At 42.9% G+C, this 20,258-nt stretch overlaps 1 protein-coding gene and 1 long non-coding RNA gene across 5 annotated transcripts in view; one reads left to right on the forward strand and one right to left on the reverse strand.

The window, feature by feature from the left end:
- BCL11B (BCL11 transcription factor B) overlaps positions 1-20,258 on the forward strand; it is a 95,499-nt gene that overhangs the window by 15,030 nt on the left and 60,211 nt on the right. The gene's annotated exons all lie outside the window — the stretch shown is intronic.
- Positions 7,173-11,898, reverse strand: LOC139796971 (uncharacterized). Its single transcript, XR_011726228.1, has 2 exons — positions 11,642-11,898; positions 7,173-8,552 (listed from the first exon to the last, which is right to left on the reverse strand). It is a non-coding gene; the product is annotated as an uncharacterized lncRNA (long non-coding RNA).

Here is a 20,258-nt window from a genome sequence, read left to right on the forward strand (position 1 = left end):
TCTGCTAGGGTTGATTTCAGGCTCCTGGTCAGCATTGCTGCCTGTGCCACTCGTCCTGGGTGTCTGTGAATGGCTGGAGTCAAGTTGGGTGATGACACCTCCATTCACATGCACACCCCAAATTGAGCAAATTGCAGGCATTTCTTACTATAAAATTCTGCGATATAGTACAGTTAATATTCACTAAGCAGACCCTCTGGCTGAGTGATGGTCAGGTGGGTGATGGTATAGCCACCTGGGCAAGCTTCTGTGCAGAGGCTCCTGCAGAGCACCCCGTGAGGGATCTCTTCCATTGTGCAGGGTGTTCCTCCCTTCTGCAGCCGTGTGTTGCTTTGTAGCAGTGAAAGGAAGGCTCTCCTCACTGATAGTGAGAGCTTTATGTCATGTAGCAGGATCCCCCCTCAAAAAGCACTTTTTGGTTCAAATCGACTATATTCCATGCAGAAGACCAGCACTAATTTGTCTTTGGTGCCACTATCTTGATTTCTGTAGGAACTGTCTTACAGGATTAGATCTGACAGTCCAGGATCCTGCCTGTAGTAATGTTCCCATGGGGAGATTCTGAAAAGACTTGTAAGAGGCTGTGAAGCTTAAGATATTCCCTCTTTTTAGCACTGGAGGTCTCATATTCAGTCCCCAGCATCTCTGACAGGCACGGCCATCATATATGTCAGAATGTGGGCTTTGAACTGCTCCAGTCTTCAGATCTCCAGATGATCTGTCTCTCACGTGAGGGCATACGCCACCCATTGACTATCTTGTTGGCTTCTAGGAGGTTTTTTTGGGCACAGCCACCATCTTGGCATGGGGCAGTGGGTAGCTCTGGGGACACTAGCAGTGGCAGCCTGTGCTGTAGTGTTGTAAGCAGCCCTACTGTAAGACCCCGTCCTTTCCTCATCCTTTTTCAGCTTTCCTCATCCTTTTGCAGTTATGAATGCATTTCTTGGCAGAGATCACTATCTCATGATGTTGCAGCTTTGAATGCTAGTTTTCTTTCCCATTTGGTGGGAGCAGAGAAGTATTCAGGACCTTCTCCCCAAGTCTGCCGAAGGCCTCCTGAATGGTGCTGGGAACTCTCAATTGATATGTGAGCTGACAGCACTCAGCCCCTTGCAGAGAGTGCCCAGTGCTTAATAAGGTTGGTCTAGGAGACCTATGCAGTTGTTGCAGACCAGATCTCATCTCTTGTTAATCTGTGCCCAGTTCACCCCAGTTCAGTGCACGGACAAACATCTTAATGGCTATACTTAGCACAGGGGGTGCTGTCCCATCCCAGCATCTGGGGGTCAGCATCAGTATAACGTAACACTTTTTCCATGCAGAAAATCTGCTGGGGAGAAGGGTGGGAGGATGCTCATTTGTGGAAAAGGCATACAAAATATTTAAAAGACAATCTGGAGCACCTAATCACTTTCCGACTAAACTGAATATCAAATGAAAATATGTAGTAAAGATTTTGAAATGAGAAAAATAAAAGGGTTTATCATTTGATTGGCATTTTCTCAGCAGTGCATGGAGATAGGGACAGTCACTAAACAGTGCAGTAATAATGCTTTCTCAATTAGGAGCCCAGCTCTGAGATAAAAAGGTGCAGTGTCCTTCCATATTTTTTTTAATAGCAGCGGATAGTTTTCAATAGTAGGATAAAAGCCTCACATTACAGCCATGGAGGGTAGCCATGAAAAACCCACAGAAGTCATTCACTGGAAAGGCTTTAGTGGGATATACCAAACCCCTTATTTATATTTCAATAGAAAGGCTTTCTGCATTAGCCAAGAAAATCAGAATCTGCATTTAACATTAAAGGTATTTCCCAGTGAGCGGCTGTAGAGCATTGTTGTTAGATTTGTTAAAAAAAGAGACTAAATACGATTTCATAAAAGGGAAACTTAATCTCTAAGGCAGCTTTCTCCCACCCCGCCACCCCCTCCCTCTATTTTTTTTATTTTTTTGGTAATAATGCAACAGCCTACAGTATTTTTACTTTATATGTGACGAAAGATATTCTTAGCCTTTCTGTACTGCGACAGGAAGAATGAATTTCTTTATTCCACCAAGAAATATGTAAAATAATCCCTTAGAAGTATGGGGAGATATGTTTGTTCAAAGCATTTAAAATGTTATTTTAATCAAAGGCACAAAACACTCTACATGCTGTGTCAGCTAAAGGAGACCATTACATTTTAACAGCAAATCATGCTCTTTTTCCCCCTCCTAGCCAGCCCCCCCTTTGAAAAGAACTTTTTTTTTTTATTAAATAAAAAGGCGAAAAAGATTAAAGAATAAAAAAAAACTTCAGTGGCTCAAATGTATAAAGTAATTTAATATGGTGGAAGCATTAATTATTTTAGCTTAATTGAATTCTGAGGACTGCAGTAGTTGCATTTTTGTAGACAAGCTCTGTTTATTATTTCTTTGTGTAGATTAACAGTAAAGGAAACATAGATAACTTTTGGTTATTTATTGTAAAATAAATGTGTCAATTCATGTGTAAAGCAAGCTGTTCAAAGATAATTGAGTCTTTATATTTGAAGAGGGAAACCAGAAATCACCCACTCGCCACTCTGGCTCCCTGAAATACGCTGCTACCGCTGCTGCCCTCAAATAGGTTTCAACTTCTCTCCTTGATCTTGTTATTTTTGTAGACCTTCTTATTTGGTCAAAATGATTTGCGTGACCATCTCCAGTGTGACTAAGCTGTCAAACCTTACAGTTTCCCATGTCTGAGTGTAGCGAGGATATGTCAAGCACTGAGCTTGGCTCTGGCATTGCACCTCTTCCCTCTGGGCGTGAGGATGTTGGGATGCAGCACTGCATCAGTCCTGATGGAGGGTGCTCCAGCGTCCAGAGGTCTTTTCTTTATTTATTTTTTCTTTTTTTTTTTCCCTTTCTTTTTGCTTTTCTTTCTTGTTTGCTTGCTTGTTTGCTTGGCAGTTTTGCTTTCTCTGGTCACTGCAGGTCTCTTGACCACACAACAGACTTTATGTCACTTCAAGGGGGGCAGGTATACAACACAAATCTCCAACTGACATTTCTAGATACCAGTAGAGACAAAGGAAACTTCATCTCTGCAATTAGCTTTTAAAGACCTGCTGCTAATGAAGTCTGTCATCTTTTCCTGACTTGTGACTTGTAAATCTGCTCTTTTCAAGGAGCTTTAGTTTAGTTAACACTGTCCGTAAAGTGTTAGCTGGCACTGGGAGGACGTGACTTGCTTAGGAGGAGTCTGTCCTGTAGAGTCTTTTTTTTTTTTTTTAATTGGCTGACCTGTTTGATAATGAATTCTGCCTCTTGTACAGAGGGTGTGATAGTATCAAATAGCTGAACCAATGAACCAGATTGTCATACAGCAAAACACAGCCTGGGAGGTATCAATCATTGCTTCTTTCATTTCACCACTGGCAGATATTCTGGAAAAAATTAGGCTACTGTTGTATTTTATACCTCTTTTTAGCTTTCATATTTATCAGATCTTGGGCATTGCCAGGTGACCTGTCCTTGCTGAAGAAGGCTCCGGGGATGTGGGTCTGGCTGTCCTTTGATGGTTCCTGTCTTCCTCATGAGCCTTGCTGCACTTGAAGGCTACCAGGCTGTTTTTTAGCAGGGCTCTCTGAAATAATCCAAATTAAAGCAGAAGTACTTTTGGCTTGTTTTAATGGTGGATGGTTTCAGAGAATCTCAGCACAGAGGAGGAAATCTAAATGGGGCAGGCACCACATGGACCAGACCTTCTCCAGCTTTCCTGGCTGGTCAGCATGCTGTGGGCAGCGTATATTCTCACAGGCAGATAACCACAGTGGCAGCAGAGGTTCATTAAGACAGTGTAGTTAGTTTCTACAAATTAGAGGTAGAGAGAAGACAGTGCTAGGAAAGGGGAAGGAGTTGATTGGAATTCCTCGTTCATCCTGTCCCAGTCACCAGTGCTGGGCTCCATATATTATGTACTTGAACTAGATGTGCATCGTGGAAAAAGGCTCCCTGTCAGAGGCAGGATTTAACTGCAACCCCTGCTCCATGAATGTTCATTTCAGTCTTTTGAATGGTAAAACTGCCAGTGAGAGAAACTAAATAACTCGCATGTGCTGGAAGCCAGAGATAAACACCACCGCAGGTTGCCATGAAATAGGCTATTTGATATATTTAGAATTGTTATTTTTCTCCAAATTAAGATTAGTTAAATCCATGTGTGTTGTGTGAGTGATTGTTAACTCAATGGCATGGATTATCCTTTTTTCAAATCATGACAGCTAATTATTATTGCTGTCTACCCTGAGACATTCACTTACAATGTACCATTATGGACCCGCACACCCATATTAACTTAGGACTCATAACAGCCATCGTGATGCCTTCACATGTGAGGGAAGAAAACGTGAGCTGAAACACCTCGAGGCTGGTGGTGGTCATCTGAGGCAGGCTGGGAAGTGCTGTCCTGAGCAAGGCCGAGACAGCAAAGGGCTTAGGGGACGGTCTCTTCTGAGGCTGCCATGGCACCAGGGCCTGATGCCGGCACCTCCCCAAGGCAGTGGGCCTTGCAGGAGTGACTTGTCAAAGCCAGGCCAGGAAAAATACTCTGTAAGGAAGAAGAGGCTTCCAGAAGTATGAGTTAACAGTGTCTGAGAAACTAAGGTTGTAGCTGCAGTCCTTTTCATGAGGCTTTTCCTGAGCACAGAGTTATCTGGCCTCCTCCTCTGCAACTTCACCAGGTATTTAGCAATGTGTTTTGCTAATTGTTGTTGCTGAGAAGGACTGGGGAGGGGGGAAGGGAGCAGATGACACATAAGACGTGTCATGTGCAGTTCCCCCAAGAGTGGGATTAATGAGTGAGCCTCCTGTCCCCAGGGCCTCCACCGAGGTTGTGGGGAGACAAACAAGCTGGGTGATCCCACAAAGGGCTCTGCTTGTGCACAGGCAGGGCAGGGGGCATGTCAGGGGACCCTGGCTCTCCTCTGGGGACAGGGCACCCCCAGCCCACCAGCTTACAGGAGTTCTGTTCTTCTATGGCTTCAAGCATTACCAGGGGCTGTCGAAGCATCAACGGCTTAAAGTTTTAGGGCCTCTGGTGAGGCCAGAGGTGAAGGCTTTCCATGATGAGTGATCTCCCTTTTAGGGGACCCTTAAGAGGGCCGGTGCCGAGGGGATGCCGTGGCAGCTAGGCAGCCCTACATCATCGGCATGTCCCCAGGCTGGCAGTGAGAGGCAGGGCTGTGGCTGCTCTCACCAGGGCAGCGCTAAGCACTCTGCAAACCCGGCAAGAGTTAAAGGTGAGAAACCTGCCGATTACGAAACCCTTTCTTCCCCTCGCTTGAACTCCACCACACCCATGTGGCGCAGCTCCAGCACCCTCTGCCGAGCCCCGGCCTGGGGCCACTGGCCACCCTCTCCCTGCCTCCATCTCAGCTTGCCCCCAGCTGTGTCCTGCCTGGGGTCCAACCCTGCCTGGCTCTGAGGCTTTCCCTGCATCCCTGAGAGTTACTAATGAAATTAATCACACTTGAGTTTTAAAATCAGACTATAAACATAATTTGAGGAATATTATGTCCTTTATACTCCCCGCTGATTTTAGCTTTTTGTTTTGTTCCTTTCACCATCCTGTTTTTCAAAGTTATTTTTTGCGCCTTGTGTGCGGTTGGCTGGATTCCCGCGAGACTGGGATGGTGGGTGCTGATGCTGGAGCAGCATTGGAGGGTCTGGCTCATCCCACTTCACCCTGGTTTCACCTAGGATAACTCCCATAACTGAAACCAGTTGTGCCATGCCAGATTGATTCGGTGGTACAAGTGGGGACCTGTTCCCAAATGCATGGGGTGCAGAGCTGCAAAACGGGAGCTTGCTGCTGTTATTCTCTCGTTCTCTTAACTCTCTTTGTTATAGTCATCTTTAATTTTACATCTGACAATGCTAGGTAAAACCTTTTTGACAGAAGTGCCATTCTGCAGGCTGATGAGAGGGGATTTAAGAAGTTCATTCAGTACACGTGGCCAGATTCTTCTTGCTGCGGGGTGCATTCACATCAGGAATTGCTCCTTAAGAGCAACACTTGCTTGTTTGCAACAGCTTGGCACTGCTGTTACTCTGTTTTAATTCAGTGGAAGGACCTGGCTTTACTCAGAGGTAGAGCACAATGAAAATATCACCCAATACAGTATTTTTTTGCCATTATTTTGGCCCACTTGTGAAATGACTTGGGCCATGTTTGGGAAACACGCATACCTCTGTGTATCTCTGATTATCATTAGCATGCAAAAATTAGTAGGTTTTTTTAGACAACACTAATGGTAGATGATGAAAAGGCACTGGTAAGCCTGTCATTACTCTCTTTTCTTTACAATTTTGTGAGCAACTGTAAGGAGCAAAGTAAAAGTAGTGCACAACCATCCCACAGACTGCTTTGGCATTGTTGTGGATATGACTAATAGCAATAGGCTTGTGCTCAGTGGAGTATTGACTGAAAAAATCCCAAGTTTATGCGTTTACATAGGCAAATTTTGCACTACGATGTAGCTGAAGGAAAGCTAGTTGCATGGAAGTACTATAAGGCAGGAAAGTTACCACATGGATGGAAAAAGTTGCTGTTCCTATGCTACGGTGAATAAATACATAAGGGCACAGAAACGATTCCTTTGCTTCAGCAGGATAGCATGAGACTGCCTCCCTTCATGTCTTTTCCACAGACTGTTTTTCTTTCTCAGACCATGTTTGAACTTCACTGCTTATACACAGTGACCAAATCAGCTGTGACATAAAGGTTGAACCTTTCTGGATTTTTTTTGAGACTGGAACATTTTTCTATCATAACTGAAGCAAAAAAAAAATCCTGTGAAGTAATCATACTTTTTGTACAAGAAAGGCTTGGATTTCTATGTCATGTCACATAACTTCAAAGGGCATAGATTTGGGGCTGAGTTTCAGCACTGGCTTCAATGGCCGAGTGGGAAGATGGGAGCCTGGAGGGTGACAAATAGAGGAGAGAAGCCAGTTATAGAAATAAGCTGTTTCTCAGCAGACAACCCTGGAAGCCAAGAAAAACTGGGTAGCGCTAGCTTGGGAGGCATGCGAGTGCTTGCTCATTCCAGCTAGAGCATCCTTTTCAGCATGGTTTCTTCTCCCCATTCTCTCCTAACCTCCAAATGGTAATTGGTGGGCTGTGCAGTATAACTTATTTAAAAAAAAAAAAAAAAAAAAAAAAAGAAGAAGAAAAAAAATGGGTGGGTGGGGTATCTAGGGATTTGGTGTCTAAACTCAGGAGTTAAGCCGGAAATCCCAGAGATGTAATGAAAACAAAACGGACTTTTCACTCGCGCTGTGGCATTCTGGCAGTGAGAATGCTTTCGTGAGCCAATGTTTTCATTGTAGGTTTTCTCGAGAGAAGTAGTGGAAACGAATCGTTAACCCCTTAACAGGAACAAATGCGGTTGCTGCAGCGGGGAGAGGAGAGCTGTCTTGGCTCCCAGTTGCCACGCTGAAGAGCTTGGGGGTGTGTGTACATTTGTGTGTAGTGGGGAAGGTGGGGTAGATACCGCTTGTAAGGAGTTTAATAATCTTAATGGCAGATGTGAAGTGGTTACTTAGCGGTTGTTGTTTTTTCCTCTTTGCATGTGTGCCTTTGCAAAAAGATTTGAGCGTGATCAGCACAAACCACCGTTAAGCCCAACAGCTCTTAAACTTGCTCTTTCTTCTGGCATTTGATAGTCTATTTTTTGAGCAAGAAGGGGAGGACCCTGCTCGCTGGTCCTTCATCAGGGTCATAAAAGCTGCAGATGGAAAAGACCTACCAAGTAGCAGATCTCAGTTTTCTTGGAAAGTGGAAGTACAGGATGTGTCTGTCACAGGCGTGTTACATATATAGCTTTAAATGTCCAGCAGTCTTGGACAGTGTTCAGCTATACAGGAATAAGCCCCTTCATTAAAAATAGGGGAGTCTGGGGAGGAAGGAAGTGGGAGTGATTAATCTAATTTACCTTAACAGCCACTTTTGGTGAAGAGATTGTGTATCCCTGTCCTCCATGCTCTGATTAGGCTGCATTTTACTCTGATATTTTATTTCACCTTTTGATCACGGCTGGCACTTAGCATATTTCTCTCTTCACTGTCTCATTAGGGTATTTTATCTGCACACATTCTTTCGAGCGGTATAGAGCATCAGCCCCCTGCTCTAGCTAAAGAGCATCTCACCTACCCTTTAGCATCTTGGAAGAGCAATTAAAATCATTATACACTTTCTTCCAGCTGCCTTAGATCCTCTGGTCCAGCCGTTGGATGCAGGTTGCAGGACACTCGGTGCTGTGTAGACTTTGGATATAATTGCATAGCTGCTGCAAGGGGCTGTGTCTCCGCAGCTGACCTCGCTCAGCGCATCTGGCCTTTGAATAGATGTTTGCCTTCTTTCTTCCCAGTTTGACAGCTCCCCCCACCACTCCAGCCCATCACTCTGTCCCAGCCCACTCCTTGTCTGGTCACGCTGGGAAAGCAGTGGCTACAAGGTATTTGTGGCTGAAACTGCACTGGCAATGGGCAGAGGCTGAGGAGAGTATTGGTTCTCCGGAATGCTGCTGTTTGAAGAGGGGAAAAATAAAAAAAGGAAAGAGAAGCAGCTGAATGGCAGCTGATGCATGCATACTGATGGTTCAACATGTTTTTTATACCACACTGCTTTTGTAATGGTCATTTAAACAAGGTGGAGTGGTGGAGGAGAGAACAAGATGAGCCTGCAGACAGGAATTAAACAGCCCTCTTCTTCTTTTAAGACTTTTATTATTTTCAGAGTCAAACCTGTAGCCAGCTAATGTAACTGTAAAAGTCTCCTTTAAATTATTGACATGGCACTCTGAAATCTTCTATTTTAACTGATATACTTGCGTGCAGTCAAAATCCAGATTTCAATTTAGCACTTACTTGTTTTATTTTCTTTAATAAACCAACTCCTGGCTCATTTTTTTTCTTTCAGTACCAGCTTTTTGTTTCTCGTTTTCTGGAGCGCCCTATTACTAGCTCATAAAAAGACTTAGAAACTGAAGGGAAGTTTCCCGAGCAAGAAAAAAATTTTTTTTCTTTTTTCTCTTTTTTTTTCTTTTCTTTTTTTTTCTTTTCCCCCATGGCTTGGCCTGGAGCCAACCTGTCTTTCAACAAGTAGAGAGCCATTCCAAGTTGAAATTTATAGAGCAGAGTCCAGGTTCAAGGGCTGAAGCCCGCCAACAGCTCCAGCCTCTTTGTTACTGATTAATTCCGCAAGCGGTTCAGCTGGTTTGCTCACTTCTGCCCGCTCTTCACAGCATTGCAGCGCTTCCCAGCCGGCTGCCGATACTTCCCCCTCCTCTTCTTCCACCCCTCACTGTACAGCACAACACCCTCCCCAGTCCCCTCAATTCATTTTAACCCCATGCAATCCAATCTGCACAGACTTGGCTTTACAGTAAAATTATAAAAAAACCTCTTAAAAAACCCTCCTCTTTTATTTCCTCCCTCTCATCCCCCCCTCCCCCCCCCCCTCCTTTTTTTTTTTCTACCCTTACAGCTAATTTTAAATGTCTGGAGCTTCCTATTTTACTTCAGTTCATATTAATGATTGCTTTTTGGCATCATCTGGAAAAAAAAGTTCTCAGGTTTTAATTAGTTTACTCAAAAACATCCTGCAGCAGGGCAAAATGGTTTCTTTCAGCTTTACCTGTAAAGGATGTTTTCCATTTGAGCAAAGGGGTTTCCCTCACAGAGGAATTGTAAAGGCAAAAGTTTTCAAGTGGTCTCAGTATGGGGCCCCACGGGAGTGAGTGTGGGAGGTGGTGGTGGGGTAACAGCAGGAAGAAAAAAGGAAAGAAACCAAACCCAAGAGCCTGGGAAAGTACCTTGAAATGAGGATGGTCCCAGTCCTGCAACAAACTAGGTGTCAAAGCATAGCCTTATTGACATTAGTGAGGGGTTTGCCATTGGTTTTACCAAAGGCAGGATTTCATCCTTAGCCTGAGCCGAGCTGTAGGTGCCCCAGCAGTCCCCTCGTAGTCAGCAGGATTACTGATGTGCAGAAAGTTAAGCGTGTCTGTAAGCGTTGGCAGGATTAAGATCTATGCTGGTATTTTCAGACCAAGTGAAATGCATGTGGGAGGTTTTTAAAGAAGAAAGTGCATGGGAGTTTTAAAAAAAGGAGAGTATAGCCAAGCCTGCCATTTTTAAGTGCCTTGGGGAAAAACCTGGCTTGCTATTAAAAATATTGCAGGATTAATGTGTTACTAATTGTGACACAATTAACTTCTTAAAAGTATTCGATTGTGAGTCCCAAGAAAATAAAAAGATGGGGATGAATAGCTAGAAATTCAGGCCTGTGTTTCAGTTTACACATTTATTTTTTCTTAGCTAGAAATAAAAACAAGCCTAGAGGTTAACTTTACCGTACATCTTGATTACTCTGCTCCAAAAAGTCTACTTTTTAGTAAGGTATTTACAAGAATTTAAAAAAGACAGCAACAAAGAAAGGAAGCTCAAGCCCAGTAGCTGTCTGAAAACTCTATATGTGGCTTTACTACAGAGCTCTTAAATTCTTGTTTAAACATTTCTCCAGAGCTGTTATTCTGGAAATAAAAAATGTGTTCTGTTTGTCTAGAGCAGATTAAAAGTTCACCTTTAATGTGACAGCTTCTCAAATCTAGTGTCAGAAACATGCCTCTATTTTATGGTATTATGAAGCAGGTCTGGAGGAGAAACAATATATTTAACTAAGAGAGAACAAGACAGAATTTGTGGGTTTCTTTCTTTAATGGTTTATAACCAGAAACCATTTCTGTCTGACTCTGAAATTTTTGTGCATACAAGTGGCTGGCACATGTAAACCACACTCTGAAATGTAGCAGCCTTAAAAAATTTAAGTTCAGCAAAATGGAACTTTTTATTTTATAGTCTACGGACAGCTTATTGTAATGATCTGGCAGAGGATTCTAAAATTTTTTTTCTCTTTTTTTTTTTTTTGCTTTCCTCCAAAACATTCATAATTTCAGCAGTAGAAACTGAAGCACACCCGAGCTCTGAGAAGGCTCTCTCACATCTGCCTCTGCCTGTGTGCCGATTCCCTGGGGTCCCATTTATAACAATCTAACAAGATAGAATCTGCCTTTGAGTATCAGTAAATATGGCTAAAGATCACAAAACTGTACTCATAATTGTTCAAGACTAAAAAGCAGAATACAGTGTTTGATTAATGTTTATGATACAGCACCTTCTTGGAGAAAGAAGTTAAGACAGTAACCCCCAAATCCACCAAAGAAAATGTCTGAACCTCCCACTGTAGCCCCCTCAAACTCTGCTGAAGGATGCTAACTTCATTGTGCAAATCATAGAAGATGATGCACTTTATTTTTGATATTGAAGTTGATGAAGAATATCCAATCAGAACTATTACTTTATAAGGTGCAATAAGGTACTTTTCTGTTTGCAGTGCAAGCACACGGAAATGAAGGACATCTTTGCTGGAAACCATAAGTACTTGTCCCTCAGGTCAGGGTTTTTTAGCAGTGTCTTATCTTGGACTGGTCTCATCCTTTCTATGTCTGTTGTGTGGATGAGAAAAACACTTTAAATTCTCAATGCTTCTTACCTGAGGAGGTTTTATGGATGCAGCAGTATCTTGTGTCTCAGAGACCCCTACCAAACACACCTGCTTCTGTGGAAAGACTGATGAGCTGTATTGATGAGGTCTACTTTGGTGCTGGACCCTTGTTGATGCTATGGCTAGGGTTTGTGCTGGGTGACTGGCTGCTTCCAGCAGGCATTGCTGAGGTGGGGTGGTGCACCAGCGACTGGGTTGTCCTCAGTCCCTCAGCTGGAAGCCGGGGAACTTCTGTTGTCTTTGCTGTTGGGAGACTTCTCTGATGTCTGGAAAGGTTTATTTTTTAGAGTGATAGAGGGTGGAGAAAGTAATACAGATGGATCTGTTTTGCTTTCATGAGCTCTTTTAAGATGCTTGTTTAAATGTGTTTTCTTTGCTTTTCAAATTGTAAATGTCAGTGTTTCAAATATCACTGTTAAAAAAAAAAAAAAAAAAAAAGAAAAAAAAAGAAAGAAAAAAACCCAAACCAAACCAAAAAAACCACCATAGGTCTTTGGAACAGCCCAGGTCGGGACTTTGTTAAAATTCTGGCCTAGAAATTGCAAAGGGGAAATGGATGTGCACAAGATGGGAAGAGAGGGAAACAATGGATACTTGTTTACATTTAGGGCAGGTCGCTCTTGGAGGCTCCTGCCTGGGCAGCACCCAGAGCAGGTCCTGGGGCAGGAGCCTCAACAGGGGAGAGCTGCAACTGGTAAGTGGGGCTGGGTGCAGGGATGTGCTAATCTGGTGGCTGTGACTTCTGCAGTGAAATACCCATGCTTTGGGGAACAGGGTAAGGGTGCAGAGAGGAAATGTGAAGAGGCAGATGTACATAAGTTCCAGCAGAGTTTGTCTCTTACGAAGAAACTGTGGCTCTGGGGCAAGACACTGACTTGGGTGTGCAGGGCACTGTGCTAGCATGAACACCACCCCAGAGTGCCATCATGGGAGAACCTTGGCACTTCCAAAATCACTCTTGAATACTTCTGTTTCCAGCCTCCTCTCCCTACACTTCTTCCAGCCCTGGCTATGTGATGGCAGTGCTTGAGCAGAGCCTAAACCCCATGCCCTGTGAACCCTCTCTAGGGCAGGTCTGTGTGGTTTGATGGGTAAAGTGCAGAAGACCATCAGCCCTTTCTCCAACCCTGCAATCCCACCTTTGTTTCCAGGAATGGAGCAAGTCCAGGAATTTTTAGTGTTCGTTGCTGTTGGTTTTAACTCTCTCATATCTTTGCCAGTGCCAGCTTTAAGCCGCCCACAGGAGATATGCAGATAGGCACTCTCATTTCTCAGATGAGGCAGAAAATATGTGAATGGCTTGATTTTCCAAAGTACCCGACTGCATCCAGCAGGGGCTTGGGGCAGCCTGCTGTGCTCAGTACCTCCCTGGATGGGGCCAGAAATGCTACCATCCGAAATGACAGCAGGGAGTGGGTGGTGGCAGCAGGGCTATTGTGAGGAGAGCCTGCCCTCTGGGTCACTGCTCACAGCCCTACCCTTTTGTGCATGCACTGATTTTTGAACAAGCCCAAATCCCTCTAGGTCTCTGTGCTGTTAGCAGCTTGCCCCCCTCCCAAATGTCCTTGGCAGAATGGTTGTATTAAACAAATGTGAAATCATAGTCAGGGCACTGGGGAAGGCAGCGATCTCACCTGTCCCCTCTCACAGCTCACATGCTGCTTGTGAGGATGGATGGAGGGGTAGGAGTCTCTGTGCCACTTCCCAGAGCCTTGGCAGCGTTGCCACTATGGACATGGAGCCAGAAGATGGCTACTGCCTCATAATTGAGTAAGAATCTAAGGAAATTTCACTTGCGGGTGTGTGATAGCGCCCTTCCCCGCACAGAGAGATGGCAGCTCCAGAGTTGGGCGCCTCAGGCAAGATCTTGTCCAAGTTTGGCTGGGTTGGGATGAGGATGAGTGTCCTTGCCACTGCTGTGGGTGTTGGTCCCAAGAGGAGCTGAAGCTCTTCTGTGCTGCATGCCTGCAATTGGGTGCTGAAGAAGAGGAGGAGGCAGGGGGAAGGGGGGGTAGGAAGAAAAGATCTGTGACAAAATCATGCGACACCCACGTAAATATTGTTTATATGAATTGAGTCCTTCATCTTTTGTTAGCAGCAGCTTGTTAATTAACAGCAGATTAGTGCTGCTTTCTTCTGACACATGAATATATTTTGGGCTAGAAAATACTTGTACTCAATAAAACTGTGTGACTGAACAATTCAGAAAGTACCAGCGGAGCACAGTAATGGATTCCCTTTTCGTCCCCTCCCCCTCACCTCCTCCTCCTCCTGCTCTAAATGCAAGCAGATTTCTGCAGTCTAGTGCAAAAGAGACATGTTAAACACAGCTAAATAAATCATGTTTACTCTTGGCGTTCTTGGTAGTGAAAAATCTGTTGGCTGTTTTTACTTCCTTATTTCTCAGCGTTTGCTTCCTACCTGTTTTTGAGCCTGTGCCCAGAAATAGTAGTTTTGTCAAGCGAGTAGATTATGCCAGCCAGCAGTTCTCTCTGCCAAAGAAGCTGCTGGATCACAAAATCTGGTGACTTCTTTCTTATAGTGACACTGAGATGCTCCTTCTCCCCCCAGCCTTATTAGGATACAGAATAAAAGTATTAAAATCTGTAGAAGGAGAAAATGTAACCAGATCCTGGCAGTTTAGGAGCCCAGATTTAGGAAAGTTGAACTTCTGTTCCAGAAGCCCTCCTTTGAGCTGTTTGAGGAGGTGAAAGCACTGCAGACAGAAATAATAGGAACCAGACATTTTTCCTTTCTCGTTATCATTCCTTGTCTTGTTCCCCCCCAAGTGGGTGTGGGTTTTGTTTCACTGTTACTTGTTTTTTTCACTCCACAGAGAGCTTTGCAGCTGGGAAGGACAGGTAATTGAGCCTTTTATTTTAAACAAGTCAGCCTGTGAGCTCTGTAGTAGCAGGCAGTGGGTGAACTCTGGTTTTGGGGCTGAATTCTGTCCTGACCCTCTGTTCTGGGTGGCCGCATAAACCTCTTGCTTTAATGAAGGCTGCCAAAGGGGCTGAGCTTCTTTTGCAAGGTGGGGTGAATGCAAATATGACAAAGCCATGCATATTTGCATGTATATGGCACATCTGCTATTGTCAGCAGGACTGTGTTGAGTGGAGGGGAATGTAGCCCGAAAGGTAATGAACTCTGTTTTGAGAGAATCCTGGGTGTGTATTAAACACTCCTCTTTGACCTCAGGTGGCAACTTTTTCAGCGTGGACCCATCCTCCTCAATGGTGTTATCCCAGATGTCAGTGATCTCAGATGTGACGGTAACATGGATTATGAGCCTGGTGGACTCTGCTTGTTTGGTTTTAAAATTAGAAAAAAGATCCTTTTTCCCATCAGAGCTTTGCATGTATTTACTCTTTGATCACATTGGAAGGGCCTTATCCTGTCTCCCGAGGAGCTTTAGTTCTGCTTTCAGTGGTAACCGGGATCTGGCCCATGCTGAATATTAGCATTTTAATGGCTTACTTAAAACCCCACTGCTGGTGCACTCACAGGGCTCTCTGCATGAGCGAAGTCCAGCCCTGGGGTTTTACAAAGTGATGTTGCAGGCTGCAATGCCTGCTTAAAGAGAGAACCAGGGATGGCCCATTTGTCATAGATTATTAGTATTGTCAATAATAACATGACTACAGAAGTCAAATTAATTCCTTCTTCCACTTTACTAAGTCCAAGAAATGCCAGATCAGTTTCAGAGAAGGGGAAAAAATAAACAGAATCAAAGTTTGTAAGCTATGATTCCTCAAAATATCTGGTGGGAATACTCTGCGATAGAAATGGTATTTCCATAGAGGCATTTGCTGCCAGTTTGCTTAATTACATTAAATAGTGGTATAAACCTCAGCAGAACATAAAACCTCTGTTACAGCCAGTCATTAGAATATTGAATCATGAGGAATAATGATACCAGTGCTAACATATTACAGCAGTCTTTATTATTTTAGAGATCGAAGTGTTATTTAAAAAATAAGGTTTGTTGTAGCAGTTTAGGTGTGCATGCATATTTTCTCTGATCACCTATTAAGAAGGTGAAGACTGGATTTGAATTTATTACAAGGAAAAAAAAGGCTTGCTTAGAGGAAGAACTACTGGATCGCTGCTTCTTATTTTACAGTTTCCTTGTCCTTAAGAAAGGTTCATAATGCTTATTTCGGAAATGCCATCTACATCTAGAAAATGAGGGTTAAAAGGACTACTTTGTTGAAACTAATTACAAGGTAGTTCAGGTTTTTTTGGTTGGTGACATTTTAGAGATTTTGCTCGTAATGCAGGAGGTTGTAGAAAGATTTGGTTAGACAGGAATATACAGCTATAAGCTGCTGTTTTAGTATATTGGCATTTTCATCAGAAACAAAACAAAAACCCACTAGCCACTGTTTTAATGAGGTAATAGTTGTATATTTAATACCTCTTCCTCATCTTGAGTATGGATGTTGGAAGGATTTTTTTTTTGCTTCATCTTGATTTGTACAGTATTTCTGTTATAAATTTTTTTTCAAGACACCTTCCTTGGTAATCAGTTTTCATTTCAAGCACACCTGATAATAAAAAGTCTTTTTTGAATTTCATACTTTTATCTCATGGAGAAAGATGCTATTGGCCATTCACAAACAAATGGGTGAATTGCAAATTACTGAGAAATCTGGTCCAGAAAAAATATGCTTCAGAAAAAATGTCCTGTACACAGAATTGTTTTTGTAGTTGGCTTTGCTCTTAGCTTTGTGTCATACTGGAAGGAGTAAGTAATTCTTTTTATACTGTACTTGCATTTTACCTCTCCTGGTGCAGGGTTCAGTTATCCTGTATAATTAGCTCTTGTGACTGGCCAAATTTGGCTTGGATCCAAATCTTTGGGTGAAACTTTTAATTGTGCTGTTTAGCAGCAGTATTTGGCGCAGGTTTGCAGCATGCTTCCTTAAGCAAATGAAACCTCGGCTTATTAATTCCCTTTTCTAACTTACATTGTAGTCTGAACCAGATTCCTGGTTGCTGGTTTATTTGTCTGCTTTCTTTTGTTACTGAAAAGCTAATTAATTTTCTGGCCTTTTTACCATTCAGAGAACATTATTTACTCAGTTGTGCTGTGCCCGGTAAATTGAGGACTGAAGCTTTAGATCCTCAGGGTTCCCCTCAGTTGGTGGATTGTTTTACCATCTCCAGTTGATTGCTCTGCTCGTTTAATTTGACAGATTCAGTTATCAGACTCAGGCCTGCTTGTACACATTCAGCTGGATTGGTTTTCCCCTGAGAGATCCAAAACTGAAAGGCAGTCCTCGTTTTGAAAATATCTGTTGCTTTTCCCTGTCTCTAAATCACTTGCCTTACTTTTCTTGGTTAAGTTGACTTGGTGTTAGTGAAATGCTCTGCTGAGTGTGAACATGCTCTGTGCACAAGGGAAAATTTGCAAATTGTAAAAATGTGCATATTAAGGAGACCTCCTCAAACACTGCTATATTACTTTAAGTTAATGTATGAATGTATCATGCTAGGCAGGTAGATTATTTTTCACATTGAAATTCAGCACTTACCGTGTGCCTACATTATGTCTGTATATTAGTTTGTCTGCTTTGCAGAGGCATCAGCATCACCTGGTGATCCTCCATCACATTTCCAGCACTGAAACAGTTAACACTGCTGCTGCTTAATATATTGCTTTTACAATGTCTTTTTAGTTTCCAGGACATTTAATGAAATCAGGTGGATGTCATTAGCTGATTTTAACAGATGGGGAGACTGAGGCACAGAGGGGTAGGGTGACTTCATCTACCTCTCTTTCTTTCCCCAACTTCCCTCCCCTTCTAGAAGCTGTTTTTTGCTGCCAAACAGCAGAAGAGTTGTTAAAGTCTCATCCAGTCCAATTTTGTAACATATTTTTTTTTAAGGTGTGAGATAGAGGAAAAATTAAAAAATACTAGCAGAGGGCAAACTTTAGAGGAAGGGAGAGATACTTAACCAAGCAGCAAATCCTGCTATTGTCTTTTCCAGAGGCCGTATTCTGCTTGAGGATACGTGTGTGCAGTGCAGTGTCTGCCAGTGTGAGCAGGGCTCAATCCTGAATTGTCAAAGCAGAGGAGAAGTCCAACAGTGTTATGGACTCCTGCATATCTGGGGCTTTTCCCTGACTACTTCACTTCCTTCATTTTAGCCTCTCGACCATGCTCCTGTGGTCAAGCCTTCAGATTATCTGTAGTGGTATTTCTCTCCCGAGCTGCCTCTATGTATAATTTTGCTTTTTGGAAACATCTCTTTTTATCCACTGAATTCCTTTATTAATTCTGCTTGTTATATTGCAGTCATCATCCATAGGGGTGCTTATATGTTTCTATTACATCAGGAATATTTGCTGGTATATAGAAATATTCATGGTCTAATGAGGACTAAAAATTTTAATCCCCACAAAGATTTTTAAAACCATTGAAACTCCCCAGGACTTAATTACAAGAGTTGGGGAACAAACTTGGGAAAATTGATGAACTGTTTATTGTCAACCCTTTTTGCCTTCTGGAAAACAAACTCCACAAATGATTATTGTTATTTGTTAGTTTATTGTGGTAGCTTCTGGACATTGCAGGTCAGATCAGGGCACCATTGTGTTTGACACTGCATCTCTGGAGCTAAAGCCAGACTCTACTTTGCAAGTCTTTTGGGGCTGAACAGACCAGAGAGGGGGAGGGTGGAAAGGGTAAAGCTGAGCTCCAGGAGGGGTGGCTCATGCCCTGGGGTGTGTGCTGTGGTTCCCTTCCCAGCCCAGAGCCCTATATGTCTGCAAGACAACCCTCCTGAGATGAGAAAATGCCCTTGTTTCCTATGGTATACTTACATCATGTCTGTTGATCTTATGCCTTATGGTGTTTTAGGCCCAATCCTGCCCTTCTTTCCCCTGTCATGCTCCTGTTTGCTGTCATAGCAGAGGGATACAGTACTTCTGGGACAAAGACTTGTATCAGTCGGATGGTCAGAGGGCACAGCAGGAGAAAGCAATGAGTGCAGCCTTGGGGTGTGCAAAAGTCCTTTTTTGTGTGATTAATTGGGATAGGCCAAGATATTTCAATTTTTTTGCTTAGCTTCATGTTCCAAGCACAGAGGGCTGGGAGCAGGTTTGGATGAGCACCAGGTGGAAGGGGGTGGGGCGTATGGGGTGGGTTCCCTGCAGGGACCCATCTCGTTGAGATGCTGCTCTGTGGCACCTGAATGCCTCTGGGCCTCCCACCCCAGCCGCTGAGCAGAACCAGTGACAACCCACACCCCCATTTCTTAAAAGAGGGCTTTGGCACTGAATAATCAATCTTGCAGGCATAGTGTGGGCTACTTCTTGGAACTCACATGGTCTCTTAGGTAAGTAAAAATCTCCACAAACTGCTCTTGATGTCTGAGCCACTAAAATGCCATTCTCAAATATGCGGATGAACTAAACTGTGGATTTTTAGGCAATGAGAAGAGTTGCATGCTCAAACCAGGATATTTAGATGTATTAGGATATTTATTAACCACATGGGGTGTCCCAAGGTCAGTTTATTTGTCTTTGTAAAATGTTTCCAGATCTGTGTGGAAGGCACTAGAGAAATGAAAGGCATATTTTTATTATTATTGTTATTATTATTATTATTATTGTGGTTTTATTATTCTTATTATTATTACAGCATCTCACTACTGAGAGGCAACCACAGCTGCATGCTCAATTCAAGCCACTTAAATTTAAGGTCTGATTTAACAATATTGACTCTTTTTTTCCCGTTGAATCCATATGCTGAAATGTGTGTTCACCTGCAGAAGTATCATTATTCTTCAGAAATATGTAAATGAGGTGCTTTAAAAGAAAGAAAGAAAATGTGGAATTAATATTAAGTGTTCACGTTTATATGGTAGGACTCAACTGGGCTTCAAAGCAACCAACTATATGAGCTGGTGGTTTCTTTTCTGTCATTAAGAAAGAAAATGCATTGATTAAAATAAAGCCAAGACGTCTCATAGACAAAGGATAACATTTACAGTGTTCAAGGGTCTGACACAAGCTATGAAGAGTCCACGAAATGGAAAGCTGGGTTTCACAGTCAAGTGTCGTAGTCAGTATGGTTGTGCACAGCCCCTGCTGCCTGTGCCTTATGTAATATCACACCTCACCCACCCACACACACCTAGAGACAACAGGCTTCTCTGAAAGGTCTTAGCATTATTCAGAAGAAAGACTCCCAACAATCCCCCTGCACAGCATTTAACCTTATCTTTACTTACACTTAGGAGGTGGGTTTTTTTGGTTTTTTTTTCCTTTTTTTTTTTTTTTTTTTTTTTCTTTTTTTTTTTTTCTTCTTCTTTTCTGTGGTACATCAATAGTTGGTATTTTTGTAGTAGATATGGGAGGAAAAAATCCCATTACCCATTAGCTCCATGGTGTGTTTTCATGGCAGCTCTGAAGGTTCTGGTCATGGCTGTTATGTGCATTTTGTAACATTGTCCTCATGCTGTTATGATTATTGTTATTTTATTTTTTAAAGTAGAGATGAAATGTTACATTGTGAAGACACCTGCTAATTATTAAGTGGTACCTAGGCTATGCTTTCTTTAGACTTTAAAATAGGAAATCATTAACCAGAGGTTTTAAAGATCTGCAGAAAAGACAAACAGGCCTGTGAAACCCCAGGATCTAATAACAAAGAAG

This window comes from Heliangelus exortis, chromosome 5 (genome assembly GCF_036169615.1).
Source record: "Heliangelus exortis chromosome 5, bHelExo1.hap1, whole genome shotgun sequence".
NCBI lineage: Eukaryota > Metazoa > Chordata > Aves > Apodiformes > Trochilidae > Heliangelus > Heliangelus exortis.